This window comes from Martes martes (assembly GCF_963455335.1).
Source record: "Martes martes genome assembly, chromosome: 13".
Classification (NCBI taxonomy): domain Eukaryota; kingdom Metazoa; phylum Chordata; class Mammalia; order Carnivora; family Mustelidae; genus Martes; species Martes martes.
Genome location: NC_137901.1, coordinates 64,767,586 through 64,791,880, shown reverse-complemented (window position 1 = coordinate 64,791,880; position 24,295 = coordinate 64,767,586). Strand labels below are relative to the sequence as shown.

The window sequence follows — 24,295 nt, the reverse complement described above, 5'->3', positions numbered from 1 at the left end:
AAACAAACAAACAAAAAAAAAACCTCTCTGGAGGACTTAGCATGTCACCTCCCGAAGTGGGCCAACCTGGGACTGTGAGGGGTGGCCGGGCACCGCTAGACCCACCGGCAATCGCATGCAGGCAGGGGCTGTCGTCTGCTCATTGAAGCAAGGAAGTACCTTCAATAAGACACTTTCTGTCTGCCTGCCACCTGCTCCCTGTCATGCCATGGCACCACGGGCCTGCCCATCTCACGTTCTGGGACTGCCCTTCCCACCGCTACCCTTCCTCCTGCACCCTGTTCCCGATTTCCAGGATACTGCTCCCAGCCAGGCAAATCTGGTGGCATCAGAGTTCCACAGTCATGGACGTTTTCAAGCATACTCAGCTGGCTCAAACTGCTCACTGTGCAGGTGGGAACCTGAGGCCCACTGAGGGGCAGCGAGCCCCCAGCCACCTTGCTGGATGGCAGCCAAGCCCAGAATGCACGGCTGGCGCCCTGGGCTACCTTCCACCACAGCCACTGACGGATGGAGTCTGTCCGAGTGGCATCTGCCCCGCAGGCCCGTCTGTGATTCCTCTGCGGGCAGAACAGCGTCCCTGTGCCTGGGAACCAGACTCCTGAAGGGCTTTTGGTCAACTCCTGGGGAGGGATGGGGCCAGGGTGCACCCTGTGAAGACAGGAGTACATGTGTTTCAGGCCATGGTTTGGATCCTTTGACACAAGAGTGGCCTATTCGTTCATTTCCTTTCCAGATATATTCACACAGCCATAACATAACTGCCTATTTCAGAAAGGATGGAAGACCACACGTCAGGCAGAGAATCCATGGAAATTCAGAAGGGAACCACAGACACCAGAAGCCCTGGGGAGGTTCCTGCAGACATGCAGCTAGCCTCCAGGGACAGCTGGCCTGAGGGCGGGGAGCCACCAGGCAGAGTCATCAGCTGGCAGGGTGGCAAGTAAGCCAACAACTCAGCCTTCTGCCTAGGCAGTGCCAGGCTTCTGTGTCTACAGCCAGAGCCCCCACAGTACCAGCAGCCCCAAGACAAGTGGGACACTTCCCGCCTCCTACAGAGGGGAAGAAGCCGAAGCACCCTCCCCCTACCGCCCCTCGAAGAAGCAGGGAGGGCCCAGGGCAGGGACAGGCAGCTGGTGAGGGACGTCTGCACACAGAAGGAAGGGGTGCCAGCCAGAGTCCCACCTGCAGCAGCTGAGGCCACGTGCGCGGGCCTCAGGGAGGGTGTGGGGGATGTGCCAGGAGGCATCTGAGGGGGAGGAAGAAGGGGCCTAAGGAGAGGGCAGTAGGCTGCAGTGCCTGAGAGGGGGAGCAGCTGGGAACCGCCGGAGGGAACCCTGCACTTGGGTGCTGAAGGGCAGGCCAAAGCAGGATCACAGAGAGGTAAGGGCAGGAGTGGGAGCCAGTGGCAGCAGCGAGCCCACAAAGAGGGTCTGGGATGGGGCTCCCCTCGAGGGAGGAAGGCACCAATGGTGCTGGGCAGGGCCTAGGAGGCATGACTCAGGGTCCCTCCGACTTCTCCCCTGTGCCTCACCCACTGGCCCCCTGTCCTGTAGCTCTGGCTTCCCCCTAAGACTCCCCTCTGCCAAAGTGCAGGCACACACGCAATCCTGGCTGGGACAGTGCCTGCTTGGAGAGCTCTGGGGAGTTGGGGTCACCCAGCAGCAGCCTCGGAGCACTTAGGAACATGGGACCTTGCTCGAAGCTCCACCCACGTGCAGCTCCTCAGGAGCAGCTCAGCCGACCCCAGTGCACCGACCCCAGTGCGTCCAAGTGGTTCTAGGCTCCTGGCTAGCAGATGAGGTCACGGAGACAGACTATAACCACCTGAATAATTCATGGAGCCCCAGACTCTGAGCTGAGCGCTTGATACAAGTTATCAAACCCTCCCTGTAGCCTCGAGACTCTGGCATCCTCCTGCTGCTCTTAAGGAAACAGCTTCACAAGCTGAGCCCCACGCTGGGGCAAGCCTGGGGGATTCATGGAGGATGGACAGCATGGTTGGGGGCCCTTGGAGACTTTCCCAGGGGAGCTGAGAGCTGGGTTGGTGGAAGGGGTGAGGTGCTGCTGGGCCACCCTACACTCTTGCCTGTGAACACACTGGCCACTCCCAAAGGGGGCTGGAAAGCAGAGTGAGGCTGGTGCCTGGGCAGGAAGGCCACGAGGCCTTGGCCTCTGGTCACCAAAATCTTGGCAGGTGGCCCCTCAGGGATGGACAGCAGATGCCTCCGCTGGCATGGAGTACTGCTCCTCGCTGCCAGGCTAAGGTCGTGCTCATTCCCAAGGCTCATGCTGTCTCCAGCACATTGTCGTCTGGGGGCAGCTTCCTGGAGGGGCTAGGGACTCCCCTCTCCCCAGATTCCTGATCAGCGGGCCAGTCCACACCTCCCTTCCTGCCTCAGTGTGGGCTGGCAGGCCTTGCCCATCCATACTGCTGGACCCCTGGCTCCCTGCATACCAGCAGGGCTTGCCATGGCTTAGGAGCAACTCTGAGCTTGGCAGCCCAAAACCACAGGTCCAGATACAGTTCTGATTCTCGGTAGCTCCAAGTGCCCTGTGCAAGGCCACTGTTCAGGCCATTCTCAACAATACACCCCAAGGTCATTCTGAGGCTCCCAGATTTATCTGTCACCTACACGGATCCCATCTTTCAGTAACAGCTTCTCCGGGGCCCCCTCCCCTCCAAGGGCACAGGCAAAGGCCCCTCGGGGAAACAAGGGGCCCAGAAATGCCAAAGCAGAGAAGGAGGCAGGTGGGAGGTGTGGCCTTGTCGGGCTCTTCCAATTAAGCCACACTCAGACCCAGGGCATGGGCTTGTCACTGAGTGGACGAGGCTCAAGCCCTGGGGGCCGGGTGAAGACTCCGATTCCTCCCATGCCCACACTGGCAGGGACTGTCCCAGTGTGTAATCCACCCACCCCTCATTTTCCAGAGGAGTAAGGTGAGTTCACACAACCTGCCCGAAGCTACCTGGTGACCTGGCATGGGACCAGACACAGGGACTAGACTCCCCGACTTCAGGTCTCTCTCCCTGCATTCTCTCTGAATGCTTACAGAGGTACAAAAGGTTAGCAGTGTGATCTGTGATTTACAGACTAGAAACAGAAACACAGAACCAAGCAGTGACACCAAATCACTTCAGTTTTGAGCCAGGGCCTTTGAAGACCTGAGAAGGCCCCCCTGGAAAAGGGAAGCTGGAACTGGACACCTGCTGGCAGAGCAATGAGGAGTTAGTGTCCTCCACCAGTACCTCTGAGCGCCTCAGAGACTTCATAATCTAGTCCCCTGAGCCCCTGCTTTGGGCATGGCCTCCAGGACTCAGGTGTCCCTTCCCCACTCTGCTACTACTGGGGTCATGACCAACAAGGACACCTGGCAAGGCTCAAGCAGGAGGACAGAAGAGAAAGTAACCAACCCTGGGAGCACCCAGAAAAGCCATAAAGGAGACAGACTTCTGTGCCTTAGGGATAAACTAAGCAGGGAAAGGCAGTGAGATGCCAACAGTACTGCGGGAGACCCAGGGGTGCTCAATCTGTTGAGGCAACAGGTGGGCAGCTGGCTGTCCGGATCCTCTCCAGTTCACCCCAGGCTGCTGCAGCCAGAGGGGCTTACACCTGCCTGGGGCCTTCTTAGGCCTCCCCTACCTGACCAGGGGCTGCTCACAGGATGCTTATAAAGGCTAGCTCTGGAGATTAGCAGCCAGTCCCAAGCACCCAAATCCTGGGCTGCCCTGTCATGGCCTCCCGGACTCTGAGCTGCCTAGCGCTGGGCAGGAACAGCTGTGTCTCTCTTGCTCACCAGCTCCTCAGGCCCCCAGAACAGATCCTGGGGGGAAGGGAAGGCCTCCCACATGAGAGTAAAGCTAGACAGACGGGGATTTGGGGCCACTGGGCCTGCCCAAGCGGCTTCGAGGAAAGGAATGTTACAGGGCAAAGCCACAAACCCTGGCCTCCAAGTCCCCTCAACCTCGGTGCAGCTCTAAAGTGCCTCTGAGTGAGTCCCCAGCATGAACCAAGGCCTAGACAGGCTCTAGAGAGTTTATACCTCAGGTGAATCCCCTTTGGGTGCTGGGGAGGCCCAACTCAGGGTTGCTCCAGAGCGGCCTTGGGTCTCCCAGGGTAGATCGGCCTGGGAACTGCACAGAAAGCCAAGTGCATCCCAGGAACCAGGAGTCTCAGGGATGGGTCAGGCACACCCCCCAGAGGGGGTCCCTGCAAGTAGGAAAGACAGACACACCCATATCCAGGGTGAGGGGAGAGAAGGAATGGCTGGTATAAGGAGTAATGGGCTGGGAGAATGAGGAGGAAGGGAATAAGGGGAGGGGATACTCAGGGAAAGCCAGAGAAAAGCCAGGAAGGAGAACGGGCCAGAGGAGGAGCCTCTGTCAAGCGGGAGAAAATGGGCAATCCCCTAGAGCTGACCTTATCACCCAGAGTAACCTGAGCAGAAGAACAAAGGAATGTGGAATTTTTTTGTTTTTGAGCTCGCAATTTTTATCTTAAATTTTAACTCGGTAAACAGAGCACAAGTATTTTTTTTCTATCATCAAAACTCCTGTTGTTTAAAATGACCACAACGCATTACCCCACAGGTGTACCCAACCAGTCCCCTCCTGGTGGGCACCTGGGGCTGAGTCCTTAGAATTACTATGAACCATACTGGCTAAACAGCTTTCCCCATAGATCTTTTCTCCCTCTCCTTGGACTGGATCCCCCAAAGGGGACAAAAGAGTGGGTATGCTGCAGCAGCAGGAGCAGGGCCTGGATGCTGACCTATGACAGGGGGTGCATGTTGGGGGGGCAGTCCATCATCCCAGGCCTTCCCTGTCCCCAGCTAGCTCCGTGTGCCACAGTACGACAGATGAACAGGCCTCCCAGGGCTGCTTAGCTCCAATATTCCTGTTCGCAGAAAACACAGTGCTGTGAGCACCCAAGGGAGAACCCGTTCCTCTGGCAGAGGGATTCCTGCAACCCCCCCACCTCCCGCACCTGGCATGGGTGCAGTGGTGACTCAGAGCTCCAAATAGGCGAGGGCGGGTAGCCTGCTGGCATCCCATTCCCAGGAGCAGTGGGCATGGGGCCGTGGGAGCAGGCTGCTTCCATGCAGGTGACGAGTTGAAGGGAGCAAAGGAGCCCCTCAGTAGGGAGGGGTGCTGGGGTAGATTAGGGGCCTCTCCCCCCAGAGAAGCATAGATACTTTCCACGGTCTAGCCTCAGTAAGGCAGTCTTACTGACCCCATGCTGAGCCAGGACAGAATCTGGACCCTTGGCCCTCAGGTTAGGAGCAGCCTTGGGAAGAATACCAGCATCCTCCAAAGTCTTAGGGAGACACCTGTCGCGGGCAAATCCATATGGTCCTTCCAAACAGCAATACTACTTGGAGAGGGTGTGCAGGGCTGCACTTGGTGGCTGTGAGCCCCAGGGGCCAACGGTACTGACAGGGTAGGGTGCCTGTCCAGCTTCTCCAACATGGGATATTAATTTAGAGCTCATGGGGAGAGACTTGTCTCAGGGCACACAGCCAGCAGGGAGCTGAAACTATGGCAAAACTCAGACTGCTCTGCTCTTCCCACTGCACCCCGCCTGCCCCCAAGTAAGACGAACATCACAGTGCCCGGCTGGCAAATGCAGTGCCCTTCCCACAGCTGGCCCACACAGCTCCATCGCCTGCAGGAGCCACCCTCCTCTGCAGTCCTGAGGCCTTTGGGGTCAAGACGCCTCATCTTACCGATGCCCCGAAAAGCGAAGGGCCCTGCCCCTCCCACATCACTTGGAGCCACTGTCCTGCTCCAGGCCTAAGGTTGGTGGCACAGTAAGGGGCAGGCTAGGTTGAACACCACGGGGGCAGGAAGTCCTGCAGCTTCCACTGCAAACCCACCAGGGCCCGCCTCTCTGGCCGCAGGGTTGTACAGAAACCGCCAGGGGCGCCGTCGCCCTCCACCCAAGCAGCGGTCCTGGCGGGGCTCCCGAGGGCAAGGGATTCCCCGCGCCATCCACAGGTAATGAGTCCCCAGCACAGGCAGGGTTTGGGGAAGCCTGCAATTTGCCTGCAGCTGGCGCCCGCCTGCTTCCAGCCTCTTTTACCAAATAGACGTCGCACACTGGGTCCCCAGAACTGCTGGCTGCCCCTCCCTCCCCCCCCACCCCGCCTCCCGCGGAAAACCAGAAACGACAAACAACTAAGTACGTGGGGGGGGGGGGGTGGGGGCAGTCCACAACTCCACCACGGCCCCGCCTGCGTGTGCCGCAACCCCCCTCGCGCCACCCCCCACAACCCCGTCCCATGCCCCCGCCCCGCGCCCCTCTGCACCCTCCCTCCCACTCTGCCGCGGGGCAAGGTCCTGGCCCATCTCCGGGCTCCGAGCAGGCTAAGCAGGCGCTCACAAACCGCTGGCACCAGCCTCCCACCCCCGCACAGCAGCTATTTATAGCTGGGGAAGCACCGCGCCTGGTCGCTGCTGCCCACCCGGCCGGCCCGCTCACCATTCCCGGGAGCGGCCCGCGCTGCTCCTCCTTGGCGCCGCCCGCCGCGAAGTTGCTCGGGCCGGCGGCGAGAGAGCGGCTTTGGCTTTCGCTTTCGCGCGGCGCAGCGCAGCGCACACCCCCGCGCCCCGGCTCGCGGCCCCGGGCTGGGTCGGGCTGGACTCGCCCGGGGCTCGTTGCGCTGGTTTCTCCCCCGGTGGCGCGGGTGCGGGTGCGGGTGCGGGCTCCACTGGTGCCCGCCGCCCGCCCCCGCGCGCCGCCGCCCGGCCCACCCGGCCGCCCACCTGACGCTGTGCAGGGCGCCGGCCCGGGGGCATGGGGGCGCCGCGGCCCCGCCGCCGGCCGACTTCCTCCGCGGAGGCGCCCGGGAAACCACGGCCCGCGGGCTTCCTGCTGTGCCTGGCGGGCAGGGGGCCGGGGCGGGGGTGGCAGCCCCAGCCGACCCGGGGAGGGCTGGGCAAAAGCTTTGGAAAGCGGGGAGCCGGCAGGCAGAGGAGGAGAGGCGGTCGCAGCCCAGGCCCCCGCCCCCCAGCCCCGGTCAAGTTCCTACCCGCCGGCTCCGCCGTGGCATCTGTGCAGATGAGCTAGGGCGGGCGTCGGGCCATGGCCGCGGAGGCTCGTTCGTTCGCGGCGGGCCGGGGCGGGGCGGGCAGAGCCGGACGGGGCGCGGGCACTCGCTCCCTCGCTCGGCCTGGAAGCGGGCCCAGTAGCGCAACTGACTTGCCGGCCAATCCTCGCAGGTTCCCTGGCCTGGTGGGCGCGGGTGGTGGTGGGCTGTGCACCCGGCGAGGGGTGCAGCCCTCACCGCGGGAGGCTGTGGGTCCCAAAGGCGCCAGACCAAGCGATGTAGGGGCGGCAGGGAGTGCGGGGGGCCATGGCAGTCCTCACCCTGCACGCGGTAGCTATGTGAACGGTGCCCCCTGGAGTTGTGCCAGGCGAAGGCCCTGTGGAGGGCAGAGGAGTGGGTGTGTGGGGACACGCAGCTACACTGAGCTGTCCTTGCTGATCCAATGGGGCAGTGGGAGGTGGAGTAAAGACTTTCCCACTAACATCCTCAGGGGGAAGGGCAGAACAAAGATGGCATGGCAGTCCCCCTGTGGGCTTTACAGCTGGCAGGGGCCTCCTTTTTCAGTTGGGCTGCGAGGCTGAGCCTGGAGAAGGCCCTGGGTCAAGGCAGTGGGAGTGGCCAGGATGGGCTCAGGACCTCCTATCAGACTCTATTCCAAGAAGGGCAGTAGCACCTCTCCCTCTCAGCACAGGATAGCCTGGAAGGGGGACTGTGCTCCTTTTACAGATAAGGAATGGACTTAGAGGGAAGAGCCTCACCCAGGAACATAACACCCTGCCCCCAGCACCCATAGCTCCGGTGTGCGCACAGCACTGTGGGGCACATGGCTCCAGGACTGTCTGCCAACTACCAGCAGCTCCTCCCTTCCCAGGCGAGGAGAGGCCAAGCAAAGACAGGGACAGTGGACAGAGAGATGGTGCACCAAGCCCTGGCACCCCCACCGCTGCCCCCCAAAATTCTCTCTCACCACCTCAATGCCAGGACTGCCTTGCTTCCTCCTCCTTTCCCACACACCCAGTGGCCTCAGATCCACCTGGCCCCTGTCCTGGTGACACTTGTCCTGGTGCCATCTCCCTGAGCCAACTTGTTTCCACCTATACTACACTCAAGCTAATTCCTGCCCGCTAGTGTTCCCAATCTTGCTATGTGCCCCTGCCAGGTGCCCTTAGTTCAAATGGGCTCGGGTCTGACCTACCCCTTCAGCCAAGGGGATGTCACACACTCTGTTCTCCCTCCCTACCCCCTGGAGGACCACTACTTCCTGCCAGGCACTGAAAGAACCAGGCCGTGGTTCTAGAGGTCATCCACTTGCAGGGAAACAAGCATGAGCACAAGCCATCCTAGGGTTATGTGAGGACAAGGGTCTCCTGAGTGCTCGCCATAGGTCCAGACTCAAAGGAGTTCTAAATCCACACAGTGCTCAAGTCACAACAGCCCCTCGCCATCTACATGCATATCATCATTTGACACTCACATGTGGGGACAGGTTCAGAGAGGTTGGGCACTGGTTCAGAGTCACACAGCAGTAAGGTCAGTATGGCCAGGACCCGTTCCCAGGCCTGGCTGGCTTCAGAGCTGGATGACTCCTCCTGGCTGTACGGAAGGCTGGAGCAGACAAGTGACACTTGTGCCTTGCACAGCTCATGACCTCACTTCATACCTTATCCACTTCCTGTAAGATAAAGTCAGACCAAAGGAGGCTGAGAACATGTGCTCATCACACCTAGGCCAGGAAGAAGCTGTGTTGAGTATGTAGTTTTCTGGAAACCAGCCCCTGTGGTGCTCTCATGACACACCTGAGGCCCAGGGTGGGGTGAGGCAGCCTGGGGTCCCATGGTCTTAGCTGTCATAGTAGGAGGGAGGCCTGTAGCGGGTGAGGGGAGCTCAGGGGCTCTGTGCCAGGCCCCTGCCCAGCAAAGTCTCTGGAGAGAGACTAGCCTGGGACAGTGTGTGCTCCCAGTGGTCTCCAGCTTCCTCGGCCCTCCCCTGGGGACCTCACAGTACACAGCACCCCAAGCCCTGGTTTATGCAAGCCCTCTCCAGAGCCCCGTGGGATGGGCATTGACATCTCTAGCTTGTCAGACCACGGCACTAAGGCCCAGAACCAGGAGGGGGCAATCACTCTCCCCGAGCCCTTGGGAGGAAGCCTTCCTGGGTACACTGGAAGCCCCCTGGGGTTTCACATGAGAGTGCTGAGACAGGGAACCGGGGTGGGAGGAGGCTTGCATAAGATCCTCAAGAATTCTTTGGGCCCAAAAGAGCCTTGTGCTCCTTCGGGGACTCATTAGTACCCTATACAGGAGAGCCCCCATGGGTCCTAATCACCCACAAAGCACCTGGATGTGCAGTACACAGGCCTCTGACTGCTGTCCAGGAAGGATGGCAGCTCATCCACCTCAGGGCCACCCCTGAAACCTTGGCCACCCTGACCATGCTCACCTAGAGTCCAGCAGGAGCCCTGGCAAGCAGGGTCTAACCTGTGGACTTCCTGCTCTGGGTCAGCCCTGCGGATCAGGGTGCTCCTGCCATCTGTCTGGGTGTCAAAGGGCATGCTTCTGCCTGTCCATGGAGAAAGAGCGATGTTGGAAGTGGATGTGCTGGCCCTGGGTTGCACGCAGGCCCAAGCCTCCTCAGCCTTGGGCCAGGAGGACCGCCATGCCATCAGAGTGTCCCACTGCCTTTCCAAGGGATGTCTGACCTTAAATCTCCAAAGCAAACTTCAACAATTGATCATAAGAAAACAAAAGTCCCAAGGACATTGCCTGGTCCTACAGGGGTTTTCCCAGTCCAGCTCCAGGATGGGTGGGTCACCATGGAGAGGACAACGGTGGCAAGGGCAATAGGTAGGTCGCCCTGAGGGCCACCTCTGCACCACTGGCCCGAGGCCCCTGGTTAAGGGCCAACTCTTAAGAAGTGCTGACCCATCACGTCCCCAGCTGCTGTCCACCCAGCAGCCTCTGGCAGCCAGCGGGGAGGTGGGGAGCCAGGGCTTCACCCATTTTCATGTTGGGAAGTTGGGTGGCCAACATTCCTCTTTGCAGCCCCTATCTGGCTCCCCTGCCCACATGGTGCTGTCTGGCCACATTTATTGTCTACATCACAGCCATTTCTAGAATGCCAACTGCTCGCTGCCCTTAGTCAGGATAGGGGCCTGGCCTCCCCCGAAGCACGTGTGCTCCCATGGGTGGCTGCAGAGAGAGAAAGCTGAGCTGGCTCTCCAGGAGCCCAGGGATGATCAGCAAAGCCAGAGGAACTAGAGAAAGCGAAACTGAACGACTGTGGCGTTCTGGACCACAGTACCAGGAACATGCGGGGTGAGAAGGAGGTTGAGCAGGGTCAGAGGGCAGAGTGTGAACTGTCCCCAGGTGTCCGGACGAGCAGTCCTTACCAGGAACATGCGGGGTGAGAAGGAGGGTGAGCAGGGTCAGAGGGCAGAGTGTGAACTGTTCCCAGGTGTCACTGTTGAGTGAGGAGCCACAGAGAAGGATGAACACTGGCCTGTGGGCAGATGCTGTGACCCTGTGCTACTTAGTAGACAGGAAGACATGCCATGTACCTGGGTGTGGAACTGAGACTGACAGGTGCATGTGTGTATGTCCCCAAGCCTCTGCCTAAGCATGTCCTCACCCTGGGGGGGCTACCAGCAGAAAGGGCAGACGGGGCACTGTTCACCCTTTTCTGGACACTTTCTGGTCACTGGTGCAGTGCAGCCCCCTGGAGTAGTAACCACAGCCTTCCATAAAAAAATAGATGCTTGGCCTTTGGCTCATGTGCCAGTGAGAGTAAACAGCCCCCAGCAGAGGTGGGTTCCTGGCCTAGTGAAGCCAGTTAGATCCTAGAGCTTAGCTGCTGCCCCAGGCACTGCTGGCTGAGCTGCCCAGGGGACCATGTGGCCTTAGTGGTCCCCTGTGACCATCCCCTCTCAAGACCTGAGCCAACAAGACCTGCAGGTCACTCCTGGTTCTCTCCTGCTTTTACCTTAGTCCCCACTTGACCTAACCTCATCTTCCTCCTTGGCTAAGTCCAGGGCTGCCTTTAGGTGGCAGGAATTCTCCTTGGAGTTAACAGTCACAATCCTCAGCCTTGGGAGTTCTGAGCTGCCAACTAGTTTGGAGGCACAAGCCTTCCTGCTGCTCACCTGCCTCCCTGCTGCGGGACACTGGCTCTGTGTGTGCCTGGGCAGCCTCTCTGCCAAGTACATGCCAGCCTCAGACGCTGGGCCTTACAGTCCTATGCTAGCCAGCTTCCTCCCTCTTCCCTGATAGCTAAGACAGTGAAACGTGCCTCTCCTCCGCAGGTATATAGACCCCAACTACAACCCCACTTCATTCTCATATGCTAGAGCTTCTGGTACTCAGAAATTCTTTAGACTGTACTCTATGGCTGCAAGAGTGAATCCAGCTGTTTTGCCTGTATGACCATCAGTGAGGACACAGTGGTGGGGAACAGGGAAATGACATGCCCAGGGAAACAGCGCAGCTACGGTGGGCAGGGTGCGACACAAGGATCCCTGTCCCTCAGGCTATGGCTGTGTCTGCCTGAGAGAGCTGCACCCGTGCCATGTGTGGCACTGCAGGGACCAGCACGTGAGCCTCTGGCATGCACATATTCCTGCCACTGCCTTACCCAGAAGGGAATGCCATGTCCATATTCCCAGTCACCATGAGGCAGACGCGGACACCAAGGCTCTCATGGGCAGGGACCAATGCAGCCACAATCCACATCAACTCAGATCACCTGGCACTTCCAGCCCAGCCAGCTTGGGGATCAAGAGCAGAGGTGGCCACAGAGAGAGAAACAAGAACGAGACAAAGGGACTGTGCAGCTTCCTGGGGAAGACACAGTGGCATCCGGGCCGGGTGCTGTTGAACAGGTATCTCCCCACACAGGGGAACAGAAATAGAGGAGGAGAGACAGGTGGGGGGCCTGTGACAGCAGGGATAGCCAACAGGGACCACGTGCAGGGGCCTCTGTGGAGAGAAAAGGGTCACAGACCGGGTAGAGAAGGGAGGCCAGCAGGCTTCTCAGGGCAAGCTGGGTCTTGGGGCATGATTGATAGGGACCATGAGAGCCTCCTTGGAGTGAGAAGATGCTTACAATGGGCTCCTCTGAGCCCACCCCCATGTCAGGGCTGGGAATGAGAGCTCTGTCCAGGCTTCTAGAATCGCCCACTCTTTGGAGGACTGCTGAGCTGCTTCTGCTTCATCTCAGGAGGGAAGCCTGCATCCTAGAAAAGCCATGTCTGACATGCACACTGAGAAAACTAGGGCAGTCTAGCTATCGTCTGACCCCAGGTTCCTAATAAATGGACTTCGTGGGCTGGGGAGGTCTGGGGCAGGGGAGGCAGATGGTGGGCTGCTAAGTGAAGGGGAGTGATAGGAACCTCAGTAGGGCCAGGTTCAGGGCACGAGTGGCTATAGTAGCTGTGGCCCAGCCCAGGATTCTTCCCTGGATGGTCCCCACAGGATCCTCGTGCAGGGAGAGGTGGAGCTGAACGGTGGGCAGGGGTGAGCTGACATCAACTGCAAGACAGAGGCTAAGTCCTAGGCAAAGCTGGCACCTCCGTGGGCATGTGGGTTCCCAAGCAGGCCCACCACTTTCTCCTGCCCCACGATAGCCACAGGCAGAAACCCTTCAAGTCTCATAAACAGCATCAGAAGGGGAACAAACTCGTCCAGACTCTCCCTGCAGAGCACAGCTCAGTCCAGTCCACAGAGGTGCCCCCGAAGCAGAACACATTTGGGATGTGATCAGAAGACGCAACCCAGGCACAGTACCCATCCCCTCTCTGGAGCAATGTGCAACCTCTGTGGCAGCACTGGGACCTTCCACCCATGCTGTGAAGGGATGAGACTGGGCTCCATCCCCTAGCAGTGGGGTTGCCCTTTCAGAGTGGCTCCCACATAGACAGGATGCTCCTGCTGGCCCACCTCAGAAGGTCAAAGCCTGAACACAGCACTGTCCTGTGAGCCGAGCTACACTGACTACGGGGGACATGGGTCTTATTCATCTACCCTCCCCCAGATTTCCCTCTGACCCTCTGCAGGGCTCTTTTTGGTCCAGCCCCGACATTCACCTTCAGCTCTCTAGCCCCCAGTTCCTTCTCCAGGCCTTCCTTCCAAGCTACATAGCCCGCAGTTCTAAGAGCTCCCCACTCGACCACAGCACTGCCACCAGGAAACCCTGAGGTGGGCGCCCCACTGCCATGGGGGCAGAGCCAGCCTGCTGACCACAAACACAGGGCTGACCCAATCTACCTTCACCACTCCTGCCCTGAGCCGTGGTCCTCCTCACATCCCACACGGCCTCCCCTGGTTCCCTCTCCTGGAACACCTTCTCCCTGGTTTGACAATCTGGCCAACTCCCCCAGGAGTGTTCCTGACTACCTGCCCCCCTACCCCACCACCCGCTGAGGCTGGTAGGTACAACTGCCCTGGACCCACAGCACCCTGAGACTCACAAAGTAGTATACTCAGGGTGCATAGGCCAAGTGCTGACACCCAACCTCATACAGAAGTGAAGCTACAGAGGGTAGCGGACTCCTGTCACCCAGGGGAGGGCTCCTCACCCCAGGCCTTGGGGCCAGCCTCCCGTTTCAGAGGCCTCCCATAGCACCACCTCACTGGGTTTCACATGCCTCTGCCCCTGTGGCAGAGCCAGGTTCACTTCCCACCTGTGAGGAGCCCGGGCCGGAGCCTAAGCCAAAGCATGGTCTGGAGCCCAAAGTTCCCCACCTTCCTCCAGGTAGGTCCAGACGGGTCTCTCTCTGGGAAATAAGCCCTGCACTGACCTGAGGGGGCTGAGGTGGCCAGGCCCCAAGAGATGCCCCTGCTGCCTGGGGTTCCCTATGACCAGTGTTGGGTGGGCTTCCCCTGTACCCCAGAGTTGGCCCCTACTGGTATCTGTCCTACATGGGGAGTTGGAGGAGTGGGGTGTGGCTGGATGGAATCTGCAAGTCTGTGCTCCTACAGGTGATGGGCTGGAATTCAAGGGGGGAGTTCAAGGGGAAGTTCCACCGGCTCTGATATACCCTAATTTTAGACTTCTTATGCATATTTAGAGATCAGCATTTAAATTGTTTTTAACCAACTAAATTCCTGTACTTCCAAGGCCTTCCCAGATGGCTTTGATCCATGTCACCTTCTCTTCCTTCCACTGGCCCTAGTGAGCCCTGTCACCCATGTGCCTTATATCATATGGGTGCCTTCCCCCAGCTCCCTCCTTCTCCTGCAGGGACCCTCCAGGACCCTCTCCTGGGCACAATATCCTCATGGCACATGGCAGGCTACACAATCCCACTCTGCAGATGAAGAAACTAAGCCTTACAAAATCTGACTAGCTTGTCTGGAGTTACCCAGGTGTATGGCTGGAGCAACCGTGGAGCAGAGCCTGAGCCTGCCCTTGTGAGGGAGTCCTTGCTCTGCCCTCAGGGGCACTGGTGGCCACAGCCCATCACCATGGAAACCAGGCAGGGACTCTTGGAACTAGAGTTCTGGTTTGGATTTTCAACCCAATGCTGCTCTCTCAGAAGCAATTTGGTCAAACTTTCCAAAGAGGAAAAGTGGAAAAGGGGGGCTGGAGGAGGAAGAGACAAATTCCCAGACTGAAGCCACCACAGAAAGAAGGCCTGGCCACAGAGCTTAAGAAGCCTTGTCTGGATTGGCAGAATGGTGGCAGGGCAGTGACCTGGCAGCCTTCTCCAGGTCTCCTGGCCCTCCTTCCCAGGAGCCTGGACAGGGCAGGAGTGTGGCCGGAGCAGGTGGCACCCAGCCCTTCCTGTAAGCTGGAGAGGCTGCCTTTTCATGTTTCCCAGCGGGGTGTGTAGGAAAGTGTTCCTTTGGAAAATGGGCTGGAATACCACTGACCTCATCCACTGGCCCACCTCTGGAGATGGGGAAACTGAGGTCAGCAGGGACCAGGAATAGGAAGTCACAGTAAAATTATACTCTCAGGGCAGGGCAGCAGCCTTCACCTTGCCTGGAGTAGGGTGCGAAGATGTGTGGACCAGACATGCAGTATCCCCATCCCAGCCCCGCTCCGGCCCTGCCCTCCATCCACAGGCCCCAGCCACACCCACAGAGGCTCCTGGCTAAGAGAAGCTCCGTACAAGGCAAGCCCACCATTACCCACAGTAAAAGATGGGAGACATCAGGCCAGAGCGTGACCTACAGACAGGGCCTGAGGCAACCTAGGGGGGGCAGCCCCATCTCACAAGAATCCATCACAAGCAAAACCTGGTGGCCTTGCCATCGGCATGCTCTTGTAGGGGAGCATCTCTGAGCCATGGGCGGTACTGTCTGGGCCCCTCAATCGGGCTCCTATGGCCAATGCCCATCACCTAGGAAATCCATCCTCCTAGCTTCCACTCTAGCTTAGGGTGCCTCAGAGTAGCCAAAGGCTGTGGGCAGCTCACCCTGCACCCGCCCCCAAGCTCCCCTAAAGGTACCAATGATCTGTCTGGAGGGACAAGGAAGGGGAGCCTTGGCAAGGAAGGGGAGGAAAATGGGCAGCAGCCATGGGCACAGCTCTGGGGAGGGCAGGCAAAGGCCAGCAAATACAACCTGCCCTCTCTCCTGTCCCAACCCCTGTTGCAAAACCCCTTTGGGACCCTCAGCTGCTCTCCACGCCTGCCACGTCCCACATCTAGAATCCTTCCTGGTGGGGGGGATGCTACTGCTTCCTCTTTTTATCACCCAGGTGGATTTGGGAGAAGCAGGATAGGAATGTTACATGCTGCCAACAGCCCACCCGTGACCACTGCTGCAGGGAGGACCAGGCAAGGCAGAGTGGGTCTCTCCCATGCCCTGGGGCCCCTGTCTACCTACCCAGGATGGGTCAGTAACAGGCTCTGGTAGGGATTAGGCCCAGAAAAGGTCCCATCTAGGCTGTACAGGGCTACTTCTTGGGGCTCAGATATGTGACCTATAGCCACCTCAACACAGGGCTGGGACCACAAGGCTCTCAAGTATCACGGGCTGCACATTCAATCTCCCATCTCAGAGATGGAGTCTGAGAGGTCACATGCCACCCCACAGAGGATAAGGTACTTCCACATCCTGACTCAGTCAGCAGGTATGCCCGCCAGGCCCACAGGGGCAGCACCGTGGCAGGAAGCAGAGCCCCTATCCCACCACTCCCTGGCTCAGGAGCCTGGGGCTTGCCCCCTCGGGTTCCTCATCTGCAAACGGTAATGCAGCGCCCCTTCTCCCTGCAGGGTTTGGATGGGGCCAGCTGGTCAGAGCCTGGCAAGGGGGATAAAGCCCGGGGCAGAGGTGGATGGTCACTCCTGCAGGGCCCCTCCTATCTGCCCTGGGCACCATGGCCAACAGCATGGGCTCTTACCTCAAACCTTGTCAGGCCAGGTGCAGGCTGGGTGTGGGTGGGCTGGTGGGAAGGGGGGGCAGGGGGGTGGGCAGGGAGCGGTCTGAGCTCTCTGAGGCCAGGCGCTTTGGGGTGGAAATCCCAGCTTTGCTCCTTCTGGGCTGAGTGATGCTGTGCCTGCGCTGCCATTGTCCTTAGCCTCAGCTTACTCATAATGAGATGGGGATCATGGGGTTGAAGGGAGGAATAATGATGGAGGTTCCCTGCACCCATGGAAGCAAGCCCTGTGGCCTCCCTTCCCTCCATGGCAGAGGCCCACTCACTGGCAATCTTTCCCACCTTTTAGCTTTCCACAGGGCCATACCCACTGATTGGCCACCTGTAGCCTGGGGATGGGGGCACAGGGAGGGCCTGCCAGCAAGCCCCCTCTTCTTCCTGGCCCTGTGGCAGGGTGCCTACAACCTTAGCAGCCAGAGACCTCCCTCAGGCTCTCCCATCGCTCCCAGCCATCCTCAGGTCCTTGGTCCGAGTGGGCCGCCTGCCCTGTTCCGCTTTCTAAAGCCTTGCCAAGGCCTGGGCCTCCTCCTAGCAGTGCGCCTCCCCCTGCTGCCTTCAGCACCACGGTGCTGCCCCTCCAGATGGTGTGCCTGGGCCTAGGACCGCATCCCAGGCGGGTAAAGCCCGGAGCTCTCTGCCTGAGCTGTGTGCAGTGCCCCAGAATGATACAGCAGGGACATGTATCCAAGAGCAAGCCTCTAAAAACTAGCATGCAGTGGGAAAAGAAGTCTATGCTGGAAAATGTTCTTCAGGAATGTTAAACAGCAAGCTCCTGACCGATCACCCCCAGTGGCTGGGTGGAGAGGGCTTTGGGCTGAGGTCAGTGCTGGATATGTACACAATCCGCGCTGGCCCCCCGGGCTGGCCAGAAACTCTGGCATGGAAGCTGGTGCACAGGATGCGGGTCCCAGGCCTGGGCTCTCATCTGGGCTCTGCCACTTGCTGGCTGTGTGACCCAGGGCAAGTCACAGCTGTGCCACCTGCAGGGGTCTCTGCACCCCCTTGCAGGACTGGCACAGTGTGCGGGATCACGAATGCCAAGGGCTAAAACATATCCTCTCCCTCCGGCCGAACATTCTGGCACTGCCACAACTGTGGATCTGTATGATCTGTATCCAGGGATGGAAACGGTCTCCAATGGCAGAAAAGACTGCACGCTGGGGGATGACCATCTAAAGGCTGTTTACATTTGATTGTTGGTGGTTTTTTAAGAATTCTAGCTGTGTGGAGCGCCTGGGTGCCTCAGTGGGTTAAGCCTCTGCCGTGGGCTCAGGTTATGATCTCAGGATCCTGGAATCAAGGTTCGCATCAGGCTCTCTGCTCAGCAGGGAGCCTGCTTCCCCCTCTCTCTCTGCCTGCCTCTCTGCCTGCCCCTCTGCCTACTTGTGATCTCTCTCTCTCTGTCAAGTAAGTAAATAAATAAAAATCTTTAAAGAATTCTATCTGTGAATGAGGGTGGCTGGGCTTGGGCAGGGACTGAGGACTGTGCTGTGGTTCTGTCAGGATAGGGGCCTGGGTGTCCTGTGGCCTTGGGCCAGGATACTCTGCAGCTTCTCAGGTGGGAACAAGTACCCCCTCCTCTCCCCCAGTCAGCCACCTCTTGGGTTCATGTGGTTCCCACAGACAGAGAGACAGGGATGTGGACAGGAAGGCCTACAGCACCTGTTCCAGGCTGTTCCAGCCTGATCCTGGGCCCAGCAAGCTGGAAGCTGTGAAATTCAACAGAGCCTGCAGAGCCCAGGACATGGGAAGGAAGGAAGACCCGGGGATAAGCTAAGAAGCCACACAAGTTTGCTAACCTTTTAAAGACTCTTGAAAACCGGACCTTTTTTCCCTGGAGAACTTGAAGTGAATCTTTTGTTTACTTTTGCAACTGGCCAATAGATCATCTCAACAATGCTAAAAATAGCACCACTGCAGCAATTTCTACTACAGCCAAGGAGCTCAGATTTCCCCAATTTAAACTTTTCCCTTCTTTTCTGTTCTCTAATTCCCACTGTGATGTGACTGGATTTCCTTTAACCCTGACGATGGTGCTGCTGTGGCTCCACACATCTTAGTGTGTTGGGGGGGGGGAGCAGGACACCTGCCACAGTTACCTCCGCCAAGGGCAGGGCCAGGAGCATAGCCTGATCCCATTCCTCACTGGCCAGGTGGGCTATTCACAGCCACCAGGGACTCAGTACCATGGGGGAAGAGGAAAGCCACAGTGAATTCCCAGATAATTTCTTCTGAGAATCAGATGACATGGGTGCGCAGGAAGTACTGGGATGATGAGCAGTGGCCCCTCGGTGGCGTCCGGGAGTCCCACATGCACACGTGCAGACACAGGTCTATACCACACCAGGCAGAAGTGTGTGGGACAGTGGACCTGGTATGCAAGAGCAGAGCTGAGCTCCAACCTACCCCCTCCGCCCCCCCGCTGGCCTCCTCATGCTTCCTGTCCTTGCTGCCCTACCCATCATGCCACTGGTCTGAGGGAGCCCTGTGTCCCTCCTCTGCCTGTCTCTAGGGCCCATCTACTAGCTGCCATTCCCACTGCTTGGGTCCTGGCTCAGGGGTGGGCTTGCTGGGTAACCAAGCCTCGGTGTCCACATCTGTAAAGACAGGATAATGGTACTACCTACATCTCATGGGTTGCAAGGATTCCATGAGCTGTCATGTGTAGTAGAGTCCCCAAAAGTAGCAGGTTGGCAGCGCTGTGTACCTGCCCCAGCCTGGCCCCTCTGGTGCATCGTGTCAGCAAGTGTGATGGCTTAAAGATCTCGTCCCCCCAGTCCCTCTGCCCTAGGAGGAAGTCTGCACTCTGCACCTGGCCCAGCCTGGCCCTCTGCTGGCACACAGCACCTGCCTGATGCCCACGCTGGTTCACACCTCCCTCTGCTCGGAAGGCCGCCGAGCAGGCACCTCCTCCAATGTCACCTCCTCTGCCTTTCTCCCACTGTCAGCTCCCCCGCTCCCAGATTCTGGGGTATTAGCCCTAGGAGGGGTAGGGGATTTATTCAGGGCTGAGGGTCTCAAAGAGCACATGCACAAAGGTGACTGTAGTGGTGTGGCTCAGGCAGGTCCTGACACTTGCTGGAGGAGACCAGCCTAGGCAGGGCTGGGCAGGGCTGGGGGGGCAGGGGGTGGGGGTGGTCAAGAGGACATAGAGTAGGCTTGGAAAGGCTGGGCTGGGCAGTGACCCTGTGTATGGAAAAGACTGCGAGGGGACCACAGAGGGAAGCCCCTACTGCAAAATGGCCCTCAACCGGTATGTTTTCAAAGGACGATGAAGGCCCTGAAGCCAAAGGCCTGTGGGCAGGAGGGACAATGACAGCAGATGAGGTTCCAAAAGGGAGGCCAAAGGTGATGGGACTTATATTTGGCTGGAACAAACCCACCCCTGTCCCCACCTCCTCACAATCCTTCCCCATCTAGCCAGCCCTACCCAAAACCCACCATGAGCTCTGGGCACCCACAGCTTTCGTTCACCAGCTCACCTTCCCCAGGAACCTGGGTACTCCTCAATAGGGGGCCTCTCTAATGGCTTGAAGACAAAATGGGCTATAAAGTGATAAAGACCCAGTAAGAGAGTACCTCACCACCTGGAGGCCTCAGAGCAAGGTAGGGGCAAAGGACTCCACCCCCTGAAGGAGGGGGCAGAGGCACAGGACACAGTCTGCCACTGCCCATAGCAGATATCACTAATGGAGCAGAGAGAGCCTGGATGTGGCTGGTGATTTCCCAACACGGCAGCTAAAGGAGCTGGTCATGGAGTGGGACAGACCTGGGTTTGGATTCCAGCCTTACCACATGCATAGCTGTGTGATCTTGGCTCACTCCCTGGGCTTCTGCACACCGTTCAAAGGGCACAGATGGAACTGATCCCTGCAGGGTCCAACCCCCACCCCCCACCACTGAAGAAGCATACCCCACAAATGCCCCTTCAGTGCCGTCCTCTCCCAGTACCCAGAGCAAGCACATCAGCCGGGGAGTGGCCTATGAACAGGGCCTGAAAAAGAGGGTCACAAGCTCTGCTGTCCAACAGGGGAAGCCAGGTCAGCCTGGTGGGCAGAGGATAGAAAAGGGCTTTTGATTTTGACAGCCTAGGGCACCTGCTGGTGTCAACTTCCCCATCTGTACAATGGGGATAATAATAGCATCTAAGCCATTCACACATGCTGTGGAGGATCAAAGGCGGCACCCCAAATAAAGCCCCCAGGGAGAGCCTGTTAATGGGGCCAGTCCTGCCATTTGCTGCTGTGGGCCAGGCTGGGCACAGATGCTCTGGGCCTGTGGCAACAGTGGCAGCCTCCACTGTTACTGTGCTCTGCCTCAGGGGCCCCAGACCCTGGGTGGAGCCAGGCAGAGATCGTCTACCACAGACAGGTGGCCCAACCCAGTCGTGCCCACACAGGTGGGTGTCCACACCAGCCCACAGCGCAGGCATGGCCCCCAGGGGTGGTCCTGGCCTCTACCATTGCCCAGCTCCTGACTCTAGCCCCCATCAACCTGGAATCCCAGCCCCGCCTGCTAGAGCAGGGCTAGATGCCCATGTTCCTCTGGCCACTGCCACACCATCCTCCCTGCCCAATAAATGAACCATTCGGGCAACACTCTTGCTTGGGAGCAGCTGGGCCGATCCCAGTGTAAGAGCCAACCTGTGCCTGGCTTTCTGCTCTCCTTCCCTCATGTGCAGCTGCAGGCTACCACCCACGGGCTTCAGCACCAGACAGTGAGGCTCACAGTCTTCCTCCAAAATGGACGGGTTGTGGGACCTTACTTCCTGGCACCTCCATGAAATGGGCCTGTGGACACTCGACCTCCCTGACAACGTAGCTGGCCCAGGGCCTGGTGCACAGCAGGTTTAACAACAGGCCAACACATTTCTTGAGGTGTGGGCACAGGGACAGAGGTGGAACATGAACTAGTCACAACTGGTCCTGAGCAAAGGTGATGTGGGTGGACTGACTGCAGGAAAGGTGTGGGTCTCCTGCCAACAGGGGGGCTTCCTATTCCGACATTCCCTGGCCCTGACCAGAGAGGACGGGCGGGACTCTGCACTGGAGTGCCCCATAGGCCGGCACACCCTACACAGACGCTCCTGGGGCTTGTTTACTGCTGGGAGGCAGGACGAATCTGCTGCTGTCAGGAGCGGTATAGGATATAATTAAGTGGGTGGAGACCAACACCCCGTCCCTGGGTCGTGCCTTGGTCTTCCCTGATGTCTTATTGCAAAAGGCCCCGAACTTGGGGCTGACATCTGGGGTGGGTGTCAGTGACTCAGCTCCAGGGGTAGGTGCAAGTGAGGCAAGGGCTGCCCACAGGCCCACCAGGCACTGTGCCTCCCAGGAACTAGGAGGGGGCGGGTAGTGGGAGAGAAGGGCCAAGTCAAGCCCTGCAGCAGGAGGCAGATGTCTTGGGCACAGACCCCAGGACCTGGCCAGGGCTCACTCAAGCCAGGATGGGGCCTGCTGTCCCTCACTCTGGGGCTACTTGGTTCCCAGCTAACCCTGTCCCAGGGAACTCTTGAGGGTGGGAAGAATTCAGTCTTTAAGCATGCCCCGCCTGCTGGGCCCTGTGCCAGGGGACTGTGCCGGGGGTGGAGGGGAGGTGACAGAGACACTGTTCTGGATGAGGTCCCTGCTTGGGAGTGCCCGGTGTACTGGGCTCCAGAGCCTGTGCCCTGCGTAGCACCACTGGCCTCCATCTGGAGCCCTGGCTCCCTCCCGAGGGCCCGGGCACTGTCTCAGGCCTGGCCATGCATTAGGCTTGGAGGCTGGGCTTCCCACAGCATGCCTGCCGCTCCCTAATACCTGGCATCTGCTCACTGGGTGGGTGGAGGGGACTCCCTCAAGATCACACAGTCAACTGGCGGCAAGTTAGAGTAGAAGGGGTGTGACTGATTCCTGCCGATAAAGATGGGGTGCAGGGCATTTTAGAGGTCGTCCCTCCTTTCCCCCAGCTCTGGTGAGTGGCTCTCCCCTGAGCTGGCTGCCCAGCCTTTGGGGGCCCTTTCTTTCCCAATCAGGGCCCTCAACGAGCACTCAGGCTCCAGAGCTGGAGACCACACAACAAAATCCCTCGAAGAACAAAGACGACGGCTCCTGGTGACTGTGTCTCCCAGTACTTTCAGCAACATGGACTCAGGACAAACAGAACCACAGAGCCGCTGCCAGGTAGCAGCGCACACCAGAGCCGGGGCAGTCAGAAGCACTAGCCACGGGTACAGGAAGGGGCCTGGCCTTCCCAATCAGCCCACAGATTGGCCAAAGTGAAAGTCATCTGTGGTTCTGGGTGCCAGGAAGGGTGGAGAGAGGGCTGGTGAGAGGGAATCTGGATGGGATCTGCAGAACCACCTGGCTTCTGACACGTGGAGGCACTGGTTTTGGAGGGCCTGTGACCTTGGCCTGGAGACCTGCACAGGTGAGGAGAGAGACCGGGGAAGGCCATGTCTTTGTAACAGTGGAGAACGGGAAGCTATTGCTCCCCAGGGAAGAGGGCAGATCGATAAGCTGGAGGACAGACAGCAGAGCACTATGCAGCACTGACCAAGGAGGGAACACGACCTGCACCGACAGGCACCAAAGGCCATGCCGGGCCATGCAGAAAGGGGCCCATGTGGTGGGTAGAGACGGCCCCACATGTCAGGCTACCCCACTCCAGCTAGGCCAGGCCCTGAGCCTCTGGAGGGCCCCGGCCCCGTGAGAGATGGGGCTCTCACTGCTGGCTCTAGCCACGCCCCTTCTGATACCAGCACTGCCCTCCTGCAGCACCACTGGGATCCACAGTTAAGCCCCAAAGCCCTATGCAGGCTGACTTCTGATCCTAAGGGTGAGTTGTGTGATGTGCCAAGCGTGTGCCGGGTGAGGGCTTCCATCCGCCTATTGTGACCACCCTGCTGACAGGCGGCCCCATGCCCTATGTGGGGCCTAGGAAGGGGTGGAGTGGCCAGGAGCCAAGCCCACCTACGTCCAAAGTTTGTGCCCTTCTCAGTGGCCCCAGGGTCTGGGAACCTGCCCTGGGGGCTTCTGGCCACAGGCTGCTCACCTAAGCCACAGGCAGACCCCCCACATGAGGCAGAAGTGGCACCGTGACAGGGTAGCCAAGTCCCAGCAAGCTAGCACCTCCCCTCCATTCCCTCAAACTCGAGCCACAGCCGTTGCCCACCCCACGCAGTCTCGGACGCAGGAAGCCGTGCTAGTTGGGCCCTCAGCTTCCTTTGCTTCTTTCACAGTGGCTGGAAATTGGGTTGAAACAAGAAAAAACCCTGCCTGCTAAAATAAGCAAACATTTTGGGAAAGTAAGGAGAGCCATCTCTGGCTTGGTTACTATGGGAACGTTTCTGAAGCAACTATAAGAGGGAGAGAAGTTCACTCTGGACAGAGCAGCCAGCTCCAGCCTGTGTAGGCCCACCTTCCCAGGAGTGCACATACCAGTAAAGGAAGCTGTAGAAGCTTCTGGGCACTTGGAGACAAGCCCTCAGGCTCTACGGTGTACTTGGAGCCTGCTTTCCTGGCACGTTCTGCCCAGAGAGGGACAGTTCCCTGCACCCTCCCTCCCTGGCAGCCCACTCAGGGCTGGCACTGGCTTGGAAGGGTCCATATGTGCACGTACCCAATGCCCACCTCACACCCTGGCCCCAGGCCTCCCTGTCTTCCCTGCTCTGTTCTGCACAGTTGGCCTGGGGAACCACCTCTGAATCACACAGCCACAGGCCTCCGCCTGTTCCTACTGATGCAGTGAAAGAAAAGGCACCAGGGCCCAGGCCAGGCCCTGGTGGGGCAGGGAGGGCCGCAGGACCTCAACCAACCCCCAACAACTCTGGCTCGGTTTTGGCAGAGACCAGACCATTCCACCTGGTGGGAGAGGCTGAGGTAATGGG

General features: G+C 58.9%; 1 protein-coding gene across 1 annotated transcript in view; it reads right to left on the bottom strand.

The window, feature by feature from the left end:
* Positions 1-24,295, bottom strand: part of CABIN1 (calcineurin binding protein 1) — a 155,352-nt gene that overhangs the window by 17,092 nt on the left and 113,965 nt on the right. The gene's annotated exons all lie outside the window — the stretch shown is intronic.